Here is a 12,949-nt window from a genome sequence, read left to right on the forward strand (position 1 = left end):
AAACTGCTTTTCTGCTGCCATCTGTCACATGGCAACAAAATATAATGGAATATTGGTAGGAGGGTTCAACCTTTACTGCCATACCACCAACATGCATCTCTGACACAGAGAGCCAACATAATAATATAGGAGGCATTACTTTCAGAGCAGCTCTTGTAATTTGGATGTTACCTCTTCTTACAATGAATACTCTTTCTATGATAATGATGCAGTAAGAAACATGCATTTCTCAAGAAAGCCAAAAACACTCCTGTTCAGGGATATTGGGGTGAGATGGAATCTGCAACCCTCAGAATCTATACTGTATTGTTGAAGTCTCCCAGCAATGTCCTCGCGCTACAGAAACTTATACAGGCATACTGGCATACTGTCTTCAATTCACTACCAAATTTTCTACATGGGACTCTATACTTGTTCACTGAAGATCCAACAATAAAGCTATCTTCAGCATTTTTCTTGATACATAGCCAAATGAATAAGACTCACTCACTTCAAGTTTTCTTGGAAACAAACAACAGCTTAATAGAAATTGGAATGCTACTTTTGAGAACCTAAGCATAAAAGGGATCATTCAAAGAAAAACCCTCCTCTCCTCTACCCAAACCTATCTCTCATTTGAGATAGTTAATGTAAAGAATTCAGAAGCCTATTATCTAGGTACCTTATTAAACTGCTCTGATTCTTTCATTTTTGTCAACAAAAACAAATTCAGAACATCATTCCTTAAAAAGCTGAAGTTCTAATAGCAATGCTTCGAAAACTTCTTGGTGTGGTTCACCTGATCAATGTTATGCATCTATAAAAAACAAACAAACTTACAAAAAAAAACAAAAAAAAACAAAAAAAAAAACCAAACAAACAAACAAAAAAACACCAACAAGAAAAATCTAAGCTCCCTTCACAACCAACCTTCATGGGCATTTTTAAGGTATGCTCACTTAATCGTAATATCCAGGATTGTTCGTATGAAAAGTACCTATGATTTCCTCTTCCTCTACAGCACATTTATTTTTACAACTAGCTGGTTTTATATCTCAATTTACACACTGCAAGCAGGAATACTAAACTGTTACAAAGCTTTGTGTTTTACCTGTAAGGTAGAGGGCAAAGGGAAAAGTAGAAGCACAACAAGAATTTTTGGTAACATAAGGTACAAATTGATCTCTACTGTTTGACTGATAGTTTACTAATACACTGTTTCAGTGATGTACTACATAAGGAAAACTTTATCACAGCCTGTAAAGTAAAAATGGAGGTTTGAAAAAATCAAACATTTGGCCAATTACTTCTCATTTTTGTGGAAGAATAGAATCTGCAATAATCTTATGTCATGAACTGTTAAAAGTTGTTTAAACTAAGCACAAAAAGCAAACTGATCCCTTATTCTGGTGCTGTAGATCTAAGAACTAGCAGCAGAAAAGGGATAGAAAACAAACGTACACACACAAACCAAATTTGCAACCTCCACAGTCCTTCTGCCAGCAAGCTTCCTTGCACCTCTGAGAAAGAGGGGGGATGAGAAAAATGTTTAACCTCTGACTACTTGCAATATTGATTTTTGTTTGCTTTGCCACGACAATGCTCCCATTTGTCAGTGTCGGACTGGACATCTGCACTGACGACCTGTGGAAGAGATCTACCTGGTTCTGGCAGGCAAAGTGGAGCCAAATATAAAAGTAGGTCAAATTTTCTCTCAACTAGTCTTGTTGGCACCGTTTCTTTGATCTTGAAGGTGTTGCAAATATTCAGTAACAGAATGCATATGGGGTTTAGCTATCAGTGACAAACAAAGGAGATATTGTGTTGCAAGTCTGTTCAGAGGTCTGATGTTAAGCAGGATAGTGTTTCTTCACAGATGCTTTAAACACAGTGATATCACCCTACACTAAATTTTAGTAAGTAAAATCCTTAAAATCAATTTCAATCCTATCAAATTTCAGTGTTTTAATCAAATCAAAATGAAACACTTCCTATTCCATAGTAAAGTATTCAGAATAATACTGGTTTCATATTTTGGTAACAAAACAATTTTAAAACCAGTAGTTCATTATTTACACAGAGGACACATTACATTAACTTCGGGCTGTGTAAGTCCAAGATTCACTGTATACAGTTAAATGCCAAATACATCCTATAAAATGCAGAATATTTCTTCATGAGGTACTGTGACAAACCTTAAGCTTAAGGCTTTAAGCAAAAACAAAATACTAGAAAATACACTTGTTCATCCATTCATGTAACTTCTTTAACATTTTAAGGCTGAAGAACTGTGCACAGCTCTCAGAGTTTCCATAATTTTATAGTCTTACCAATAGAGAAAGGGAAATAAAAGGACTGGTCAGATAGACACTTGTGATTTGAATTCAGCACTCATTCAACATAAAAGCCATTATTCATGTAGACTTTTTAAGACAGCAAGAAGTTCTGCTTTGCTAACAGCCCAATCAGACAATGCCTGAGGTAGAAATGTTAAATCCTTCATAAAGACCTTTATGAAGAAAATAAAGGTTGAAGCCCTGGTTTCTGATGGAAACAAAACCCATGAAACCTAGCTTCTGTTTCACAACTAGAACAACTACACCCTATCTTAAAGCACAAATTACTCCAAAAACAAAAGTCAAAACACTAAAATACAGAGATGGAAACCATCAGGACCATAGAATGCACTTAGGTAAGTTTGTATTGCATGTATCATTGCAGATTTCCATCTAAAAAAATAAGCACATAGCATACACTCTAGTGGAAATGCTCATTATTACCTGCAAACAGAAATAGTTACTTGGTATATTGTCAATCTTTCCCAAGGTAGAGAAAAGAATTTAAAAGGGAACTATTTTCCTCATTCTCTCCAGTTGTGCAGCCCTTATAAACATAATTTAGCTTTAACAAAATGGAATAAGCTTTCCAAAGTAGAAAAGTTACCTAACAGATCACATGGGGGACTCTGACAAACAGAGCTGCAATCAAATGAGTAGCCTTCTCAGCCTACAAGCCCGTTAGAGGCTTGCTCTATCTATTAGTGGGAAGTTATCCTCACCAAGTCAACTTCCTTCAGTAGGCCAATGAAATAATCTTTTCTTCAAATCCTTTTCCTGTCTTTTTCCTCAGTACTCTTGAAATTTCAATTTTTTTTTTTTTTTTAAGATCTACTGAATACAGAGCTATCTGCAGGTTAGAAGAATCAAACAACAGGGCCCTCTCTACCTTGAAAAGTCAAAGCCTCTTTTAAACTTTGCTAGATGCAATAAAAAATATCTAAACCATTCCATAAGTCTATGTACAGTGCCTCAAAGCAATTGCACTAATTTCTTTCAGGCTAAGACAGTCAATGTATGGTAGCTAGGTTCAGACCCATAGAACAGTATTCTGGAAATCTATTCAAGAGGAGCTCTTCTGTTTTTACGGTCATTCCCTTTTAAAAGCACATAAAGATTTTCTTCTCTGACTACTTGCTTTTGGGAAGAAGTTACCAGTCCCAATACCACGTAAAATTTAAATAATGCAAACAGCAAATCTTATTTTAAGATGTAAGAAACTTCCAGTGGAAAAACTTTTCATGTTATTACTGGAAGGGGTCAACCTTACTATTTATAGTCATCTACTGTAACGACATTGGGAAAATTGGCTAATCCTAGTAATTAAGGCCTTCAAGATTAATGAAGACTCTGTATCTGATTGCTCATTATTCTCAAACATTGATCATCCAGCTGATGGTCTTACAGAAAAGCTTGCACAGCTCATGTAACACACAGAATAGGAATTACTTGTTCAAGAGGTATTAGCTACAACAATAAGCATGTTTTTTGCAGAGCAAATAGGAAAATACACAGATGGTCCCTCCCCACCTAACCCACTTACAACCCAAACAGAAACAGCACGATATACTCAACCACATATTCAAAGTTGTAGAAAACTCTCAGTAATACCCTGCCATCACATGCAGAGATTCCCTTATGTGATGACATCTTTTGCTGCACTGCAATACACTTTGTATTAAAAATATTCTTATTTGGTAAGATATACCTTCGAACAATAGCAGGTTATTATGCTACAGAAGAATTCACAACCTACTGCTACTATCTTTGATAAAATCTTTTCTTGGTTTCTCACAATTCCATTTTAAATAACCAATAATTTCTGTCTATTTTAGTGAAAAAACAGTTTTATTGTTTTTCAGAATATGTGCCTGCTTTGTAAATTTTGTTTTCCTCAACTACTTATTTCCATCTTCTAACAAAACTGCTTTTTTTTTAAGCACAATTTACTCACACAGAAGATATTCAGTAAAAATATGACTTCATATTTTGTCCTGCCTCGTGTAACTGATCTATCTTGCTAATATCATTATGGTCATATAAGAAATGTCTAAATGATTTTCCTTTTAATGCAGAACATTTGTCTATCTGGAAGTTTATATAAAAATGTAACTGGGAGAAGGGCTGTAAGAAAATATTTTCAAATAGATAGTTGGTAACTACCTCAACAGTCCTATACCTGAGGAAGTCTCAACCTGTCATTAAAACAAAAATATCAGAATACAGTAAATTTTAAACTTTGATAAGCTCCTTATTAGGCAAATGAAGGTGTAAGTCCAAGGATTACAAATGATGGTATAATAACGAAAAAGTAAAGGAGTTGAATAGAATGACATAGAAGAGCTGAAAACAGGGTCACCCTTTCTGCTTTTCAATATTTGAGGTCATGAGATTCTGACAATAGAGTAGCTAAGTAAAAAGACTTCTGCTGTTCTTTGTTGTCTTTGACTTTTCCCTTCTTTCTCCTTGTTCCCAAAACCCACCATTTGTAGGAACTCACAGACATTTCTTTACATAGGGTGTCAGGTCACAGACCTACTTTATTTTTCCATTGAGCTATTATACCGAAAGTGGACCTAGATTGTAGTTCAACTGTTTCCCAAAACAATATTCTCATTATCACAATGCAAAATTATCACACCAGTACAACATTTACTGATAAAATGGAATTAGAGGAATTAAACCCTATGTTTTGATGTACATTTGTCCATCCAAAAAAAAGCTAATAAAGTCCTCAAAATGCTATTTAATGTATTCAAAATAATTATAATGGAGAATAATCATCAGGCATTCACAGTGATAGAAGCTCTGAGACATTTTGGTATTTCACAAAAAAACAATTATAAAACCAGGTCTGCATACAATCCTGCATATGTAGAATTCAAAGAGGAAAAGATGTTATTTTAAATACAAACATCTGGAAAGAGAATTTGTGAAGGTAATGGAATAATATGCTCAAAACTATATATGAACTCCAGCTTTCTTCCATGTTTGAAAGTCTAACTCAGCATACCCATATCTTCTTGAGTTTGCTATGCTCAGGCCCAGTAGAGGAGTGGGAAAGGAAAAGAAGATGCTTCAGTGATACACTACATACCTCCATTACCCGTATTTGACTTTCATATCTCACATTTCTGTATCCATTTATTTGTCTTTCATCTCATGTATCAGTGCTGCTTCTACTGAGTTCAGTAAAAGCCTATCTGATCATGCAAAATGCAATGCTACATATTACCCATTGAAATTCATCTGTTGATTAATGCTAAAATGTAAGATGTCAGAAGAGATGTATAGGCACTTCCTAATTCCTGTATTTCATGGATCTCTGTTGCATTATGACATCATTATAGATGATAGTAAAACCTGACAGCATATATAACTTCCTCAACTTAAAAAGATGTTTCACACTTTTGAACAAGTAATCAAGTTGTCTTTATTGGATTTTGAATACTTGACAACCTGTGTAAAAAGTGAACAGTGCTTCTCTAAGTTACCAAACAAAAAAAAATCAGTTATGAATTGATTCAACATACCTTAGAAAGTTGGAAAGATTGTGCTGTTTTTTTCCAGCCCTATGATTGACAGAGTTGCCCAAAAGATTAACCACAACTATAAGGGACATGAAGCAATTTATTTTAGAAAGAATAGCCATGCTATATACTGCCATGAGTTTATACTGTAAGACATTATAAAGAAAAACAGGTTTAAAAAAACTAAATACATCAAATTTCATGCAACAGAGAAGTTACGTATTTTTTCTCAATGTAGAAGCAAAGAGAGACTTTTTATATATTTTTGTATCAGTCCACATTCTTTTAGTTAGTTTTAATTCAACTTAACATATATTACTTAACATACATACAACTTAACAAATATTATATTATTTGGGGTGTAGGAGAGATTAGACAATCTGAAATAATACCCCAGTTCCCTATTTACACCTTCAGTTGCTGGGACGTAACCAGTAAAGTAACATACTGACATGGAGAGGGGGAAAAAAAAAAAAAAGGAAGTCTAAATCAATTTCCTGGAAATATAAATCATCCAGTAAAATCTGATTTTATTTTATGGAGAAATCTCAGGATAGGGTAAGAAGAAAAAAATCAAATCATAAGGTCACAATCCTATACTTGAATATAGTATAATATACATATATAAGCTTTTTATTATTATTAGCATTTTTAAAAGAAAAGTTACTATTCTCTTGCATTTGTTTTGGTAGGGAGAAAAAAGCATGCTGGGGGAGGTAGGTGGCAAAATGAGATTTAAAAAAAAGAAAAGCTTTATTCCCTTATTTTAATTAACTTCATTTGTATTTAGAAGAAGAATAATAACAACACATGACAAAATGAAAACTAAACATGAAACGTTTATGTAGGTGTAATTCTAGCACACAACATGAAGGTTTTATAATGCAGAATCCTACCCTTCATACAGCTGCTCCATCAATCACATTAGTCTTTTGGGTTGCAGCACACTCCACTTATACCTGATACTTAATGCCAATTTTCAGTTGTAATTATCAAGCCTGTGAGCAATCTAAGCCTGCAGCATGAAAATATTAATATTCATTGCTCATACTATGAGCTTTGAACAAATAAACAGACTGAACAAATATGTGCAAGTAAGTAGAATACTTAGCCTTGTTAGGATTGTGTTTGTCCACCCAAATCAGTTGCAGTTCTAGCCTATGCTATTTATTGCCACCAAAGCACACAGAAAGAGGAATTTTCTCTCTAAGAATCTTAATCAAGCATTGACACAAAATGAGTAATTTTCACTATTAGTAACAGTGCTACCTCTCTCCATAGCTTTTATTTTAAACAATAATTTTTCAAATACTTTTGCTAAAGGTAGTCAGTATTCTTGCAGACAACCACGGTAACAAGGAAAAATAACTTCAAGTTTAACAAATAGGTCAAGTGAAAAAAAGGTAGAACCAGTGACGTCAATTCAGATTTATTCAGATTTAAGATAATGGTGTGAATGTAGAAAAACATAACTATATATAACAATAACGAACTTCTCCAGCTGATGAAGCATTTTAACTAGTTCATAAAGCCTGATAGTCAATCTCTATGCTTATCTCAGAGTTGGCATGCATCAAACAGGACTTTCCTCCCATTTTTAGCAAATGCCAGAATGACATATGTACAGCCACATTGGGTCAGATCCAACATTCTGCTTCTTTGAAAGGGCAAAACCAGAGAAGGGTGCAAGAGCAGGACAAGCACATCTGGTGCTTCCCCACAATACTCCATCAGCTTCCAACCAAGCTGGACTACTTACTCCTTAGAAACTCCTGAACAAATGTACCCTCTTCTTGTGCAGTACTGTCATCACGTTTTGGCACATTTCATGGTAATACAAGTGGTTTTATCAGCCTTCCTCAGGATCTCTTGACTAGTATTTCTAGGATACTCTTCTGTCAACATTCCTGACTTCAGTTTTAAACCTTGATTTAGTTTTAAAGGATCCCTCAGGGATCCTTTAATCGTGCCCTGCTCTAGGAGTTATATTCCTGCTGTCCTGCATTTCCTGGAAACTGACGGCAGCTTTAGCCACAAGAAATCTGAGTAACTTGACAGTTTGTTTCAATTTTACAGACATGAGTATTCCACATAAAATCCCACTTTATGTTTAGTTTTAGCTTTAATTATCAGCATTAAAATTCCTGTAAAATTTTATGACACTTGAGTATAAGGCATATGTCACAAGTAGGTTTCAAGTTCAGTCTCAAAACACAGAAAGTATTATCAAAGGCACTGAGTAACTTTTTTCCTAAAAGCACTTTCCCACTTTTTTTCTTCTTCAAAAGTCTTAAGACAGCAAAGAATGAGAAAGTTATATGTTCTAGGCTTTTTCTGTAAGGAAGGTAAGGAAAGGTGTCAATTAGTGTTTAATTTGCACAAATCCCTTTAAGAACCCTTGCTAATTACCATATTATTTTACAACCTCATTAACGTTAAAAAGGAGGCAGCATCCTTACCTTTTTTCTGAAATACTTCTCACTTCGCTTCATCTCTAATTACACTAAAGCCCTCAGTTATGTTAAATCTACTCTGAATTCTTTACTTATCTGCAAAAAAGTTTGAGAAATGTCATTCTAAGTAGTGATCCTGTCTAACAGTTTCATAGTTTTCAGAAATTCTGTCAAAGAATGGCCAGTTTAGTTCACAGCTTTGGTAGCAATAGTGAAAAATCATAGATATGCCAACTGATGAAGAGAAAGGATTCTGCTTTATTTAAACCAGCAATTACTTTTCTTAATAATGTTGAACTGGAATCTCTCCATGTTGCCCCCTTTTCTTGCTTGCTGGTTGTATTACAGCTTACTTTCTGGCAGTGAACAGTTTTTATACTGTAAGTACTGGAGACAGTAGAAATTTTGGTTTAGCATTTCAACTAAATTGGGTGACTAATTAAAGTTGCACTGAGTTTAACTTTAAGTGTATTTCAAAAGTTATTAAATTGATAGTGTTCACAGTACAGATATAAACCACCTCTGTTACAGCTGCAACTGGATCTGACAGCGCTGCACCATCTATCCTTGGAACTGCCAGTTTAAAGCTAACACAAAGTTCTCCACGTAGGCCCTACTTTTCAACAGTGAACTTTCTGAACCTTCATTAATCTTTTGTTGGGAGTTTTTTTCACAAAACCAGTTTTAGTGAAATGCTTCTCTCTTAAAAATAATCTCTTTATCAATATATTTTAACAAAATCTTTACTTTTGGCTAAAGATTCTTCCTCCAGAGAAGATGAAAGATGAAATGTTATGTCAGAGTGCACAGACACCCCCAGCAAGATCAGCCGCTATTCAACTGATAGATCTGCCACTCATCCACATCTGATATCGCCACTTGCATGCCCCAGCTTCTGAGGACTGAGCTAATCTGCCTCTTGGCAATGAAAGAGTAAGTTTCAAAAGACTTGAATAAAGAATTGTTCTATTTGTCAGGTTCTTGGCATTGATCAGCAATACAAGGTTCAGGTTTAAGTCAAAGCAGTCTACCATACATGGGACTCGTGTTCAGGTGTATACCCTGACACCAGCTATCGCTTGCTCTCTAGCAAGTCTATCTTTATAAATCAGACAGGAGCAAAACCTCCAAAGAAAAACAACTCCAGAGCCTCAGTTTTGTCCTAGAACAAAACAGAACATCCTTCTCTCATCAGCCTTAATGTCTTGTGCGATGAGAGAGCTTTGCAGTGACCTCTTTCTAGTTTAATAATTTCTTTTTTTTTAATGGGAAAAAAAGATGTTGTCTGCTAGCCACCCTTAAAATTTGCCTTGTAGATGAAATTCTGCAAATGCAACAAATATTTGTTAAGTTCTGTCTGGAGGGAGAAATGAAGTGATTCAAATTATTGCTCCCTGTGAAGGAAAGACCACAGTTATTTGTTCCTTTGGACTACCAAAACTTAAAAATGCATCACTTAAAATCCAAAGCACCATATGTCAGCTTTTGCTCATCTAGTGACTAGGTGAGAGAAAGGTGGCCAAAGGTGTAGTGGAGTGGGGAATTAAAGGTCACACAGAGGAAGCTAAGTCATCACAGTGGAGACGGGGACTTGAGAACGTAAAACACTATTTCTTCGAAACTTAATTGTTCTCCTTTTCCCAGAAAAACAAACATTTAATCTCCTGTTTTGTTCTGCTCGATCCTTGCATCATGTAATTATGCTCCTGCATCTAACTAACCTGGTATCACACCCGCACAGTCTTTTCTTGTGTCCTCACCTTCTGTCATTTTCACTCCTATTCCTGTGTGTATATATATAAATATACATATACATATACACACACACACATACATACACACCTATATATATTACTTCTCTCTGTTCTACTTTAGAAAGCTTTATTCCTCCTCACGTTCAGGATTTCTGATTAAATTCCCTCCTACCCTCCAGCAGCTGGCCAGAGGAGTGACCGAGAACTTGAGTGCATCAAAGGCTCTATAAGAAATGGCCTATTATCAAACCATGGCCTTGACAAACAAGATCTTCTGTACCCATGGATACACAGTTTTAATTTTAAAACTGGGAAGAGCTATGTATTTTTTTTTACTTTCTTCTTGAAAACTGTTGGTCTTTCTTTGCTTTACCTCTAAAAATTTAGCCCGTCTAGCCTAGAAAATGTATTATAAATTTAAGTCACTGGTAACAAAATCATTGGTTGTTAGAAGCAGGATCTCACTAAAGTGCTGTAAACAAACTTTACTATTAAGGTAGCAAAGAACTTAAAAATGGACTTACCACTTTATGGAAACTCCCACCACTCACTGTGAAATATTGCACCTAAGTGTAATTGCAGTAGAACTTAACATGCATTTTCATGCAATTATAGTGCAGATTTGAATAAAGTGATATTACAGTTCAGATACATACACACATACACACCCTTTTTTCCCACTTATTTTAGCAATTACTTTAAATGCTATCTGTAGTCACCAACATAAAAAGCTCAGTCACAGTGGCATACAGTAGCAGTGCAGGCAAAGTGCAAAGTTGTTTATTAGCAAGTGAGATCATTTTCATTAGAAGTTAAATAATAGTAAATGAAAGACTTCACATCTTATATCTCCTCCTATTCCACAAAAAGCTATGATGCCTTAATTACTGCTTAAACATATACTTAATTTCCCTAATTGTATTAAATTATATTCTTCATGTTGATGAGGCATAAAGCATTAAAAATGAGCTGCCCTTGTCTTTCTACCTCACACATTAATGGAGCAGTTCAGCACTATAAGACTATTACACTCAAAGCAAACATATATTCATTCAGAATAGGCATCAGGCTATCAAGCTACCCAAGTAACTTTAGAAATAAAATAACAATACACACAGGAAAAAAAAAGTTTTCACACTTTGTTTTCCATAATCTGGTCAGTGCTGCTTGTTCTCTCTGTCTAATAAAGAACCAAGAGTATCACATGTGCAGAGATCTTATGTCATTAAAATCTTAACACAAATTCAAATGTAAACACATGCACTACATCATATGAATATACACTACAAATATGAGCATTTTCAGATATTTTTGCTACCATCTCCCTGACAAAGGCTGAGCTACATATTGTTTTAAATAAAAATATTATAGTGTTTCTTTCTTTTCTTTCTTTCCATCAGAGTGAAGAAAACCAAAAATACTGTTTAAAATCTATTCCTGCAATAAATATACATGTATACTGCATAATAATACTGGAAAATTTCTTTCAACTTACTGTCAATGTATCAGCACAAGAATAAAGTAAAAGAAAATAATCTGTTTTTAAGAGCAACAAGTGTTCATTTTCACATCCTTACTTCAATTCCTGAAAGAGATGAACTGCACAGTACAAATCTCACAGAAAATATTAGTACAGCAGAACTGGTGCCATCCAACAGAAGATCAGAAGCAGTCAGTTATATCAATGCAGAACCCCCTCTTCTCGATAAGAATACCTCTCCACTATCAATGTTCCCCTCACACTCTCCAGGTCTAGGGAGAAGCAACATGGCAAACAATGTAAAAAATAACAACAGATCTTACACATCTCTTCAACTTTCATGAAGAACCCTTTGCCAGACTTAACAGATTGCTGTTGATAGCTGCACACAAGTAAGCAGCCCTTGGCAAGTACATATGCTCAATTCACTGCAACACAGGAATGGTACCACTGCTGATTCACAACCAGGAAAAGCTCACTTTTTTCACTCTCTGGTACCAAGGACCTCAGGACTTGCAAGGAACAGAGTTTTTCAAAAAAAATTCCATTCATTTTAAATGTATATTTATCTACAAAGTCATGAATATTTGTATTTTCCAGGAATAAGACAATAAGAGAATTTCCACATGAAGCCAAATAGCAAATTAGATCAAAGTATTTCTGCATCAAACTAAAAGTTTTCACTAAGACAAAAAATATAGCGTAATTCTTATGTTTCACATCTGATGCTACAGGTCTTAAGGCAGTTCCAATCACAGCACAACTCTGGGACAAGGACTGAGGTATTCAACAAGTATACTCTGCAGGTTAAAAAACAAATATAAAAAAAGCACTACGAGGTAGGTGGAGTTCCTGGGGCAGACAGCTTCATTTGCACCAAAGAGGCTCTCTGGTCTGTCTGTTAAAGCTTATACAACTCTACCCAACACTGCAGATGTCAACATCAATAGAGAATTAATGAGATATAAAGCTGAGAAGGATCTCTCATTTTCTTTTGTTATGTGTACGTCAATTGGTTTTTAAGGAGTTACTTCCATCAGCTTCTACGCTCCTGAGACGTGGATGCTGCCACTGGAGTCCAGGCAGGGCCATTAGGGTTAATGAATTAAGCTTTTAATTAAGCTTTCTTACACATACCTCCCATGACTACACAATCAGATGTGCCTCTTTTTCTTCATCCAAAATAACAGAACTATCATCAGAAAGCAAATAAATTCAGTTCCATCATTAACTCAGTGGCAATCAGCCTTTGAAAAAATTTATTATTACATCCTTTCACATGTGCTTCTTAATAGTGCTGTAGGAAAAGCAGGTCATGAAAAGACACCAAGAAAACTTCCCCTGTGCAGTGATTAGTACCAGTTAAAGTGGTTAGAAAAAAAAAAAAAAGGAAAAAAAAAAAAGATGTGAAAATCAA

The 12,949-nt window shown here is 35.0% G+C and overlaps 1 protein-coding gene and 1 long non-coding RNA gene across 19 annotated transcripts in view; one reads left to right on the forward strand and one right to left on the reverse strand.

Annotated features, from left to right (window-relative positions):
• The window catches only part of SHANK2 (SH3 and multiple ankyrin repeat domains 2), a 343,211-nt gene that overhangs the window by 130,743 nt on the left and 199,519 nt on the right, over positions 1 to 12,949 (reverse strand). The gene's annotated exons all lie outside the window — the stretch shown is intronic.
• Positions 1,247 to 11,859, forward strand: LOC121110953. Its single transcript, XR_005860404.1, has 3 exons — positions 1,247 to 1,676; positions 9,058 to 9,231; positions 10,232 to 11,859. It is a non-coding gene; the product is annotated as an uncharacterized LOC121110953 (long non-coding RNA).

Source organism: Gallus gallus, chromosome 5 (genome assembly GCF_016699485.2).
Source record: "Gallus gallus isolate bGalGal1 chromosome 5, bGalGal1.mat.broiler.GRCg7b, whole genome shotgun sequence".
NCBI classification, from domain to species: Eukaryota; Metazoa; Chordata; class Aves; order Galliformes; family Phasianidae; genus Gallus; species Gallus gallus.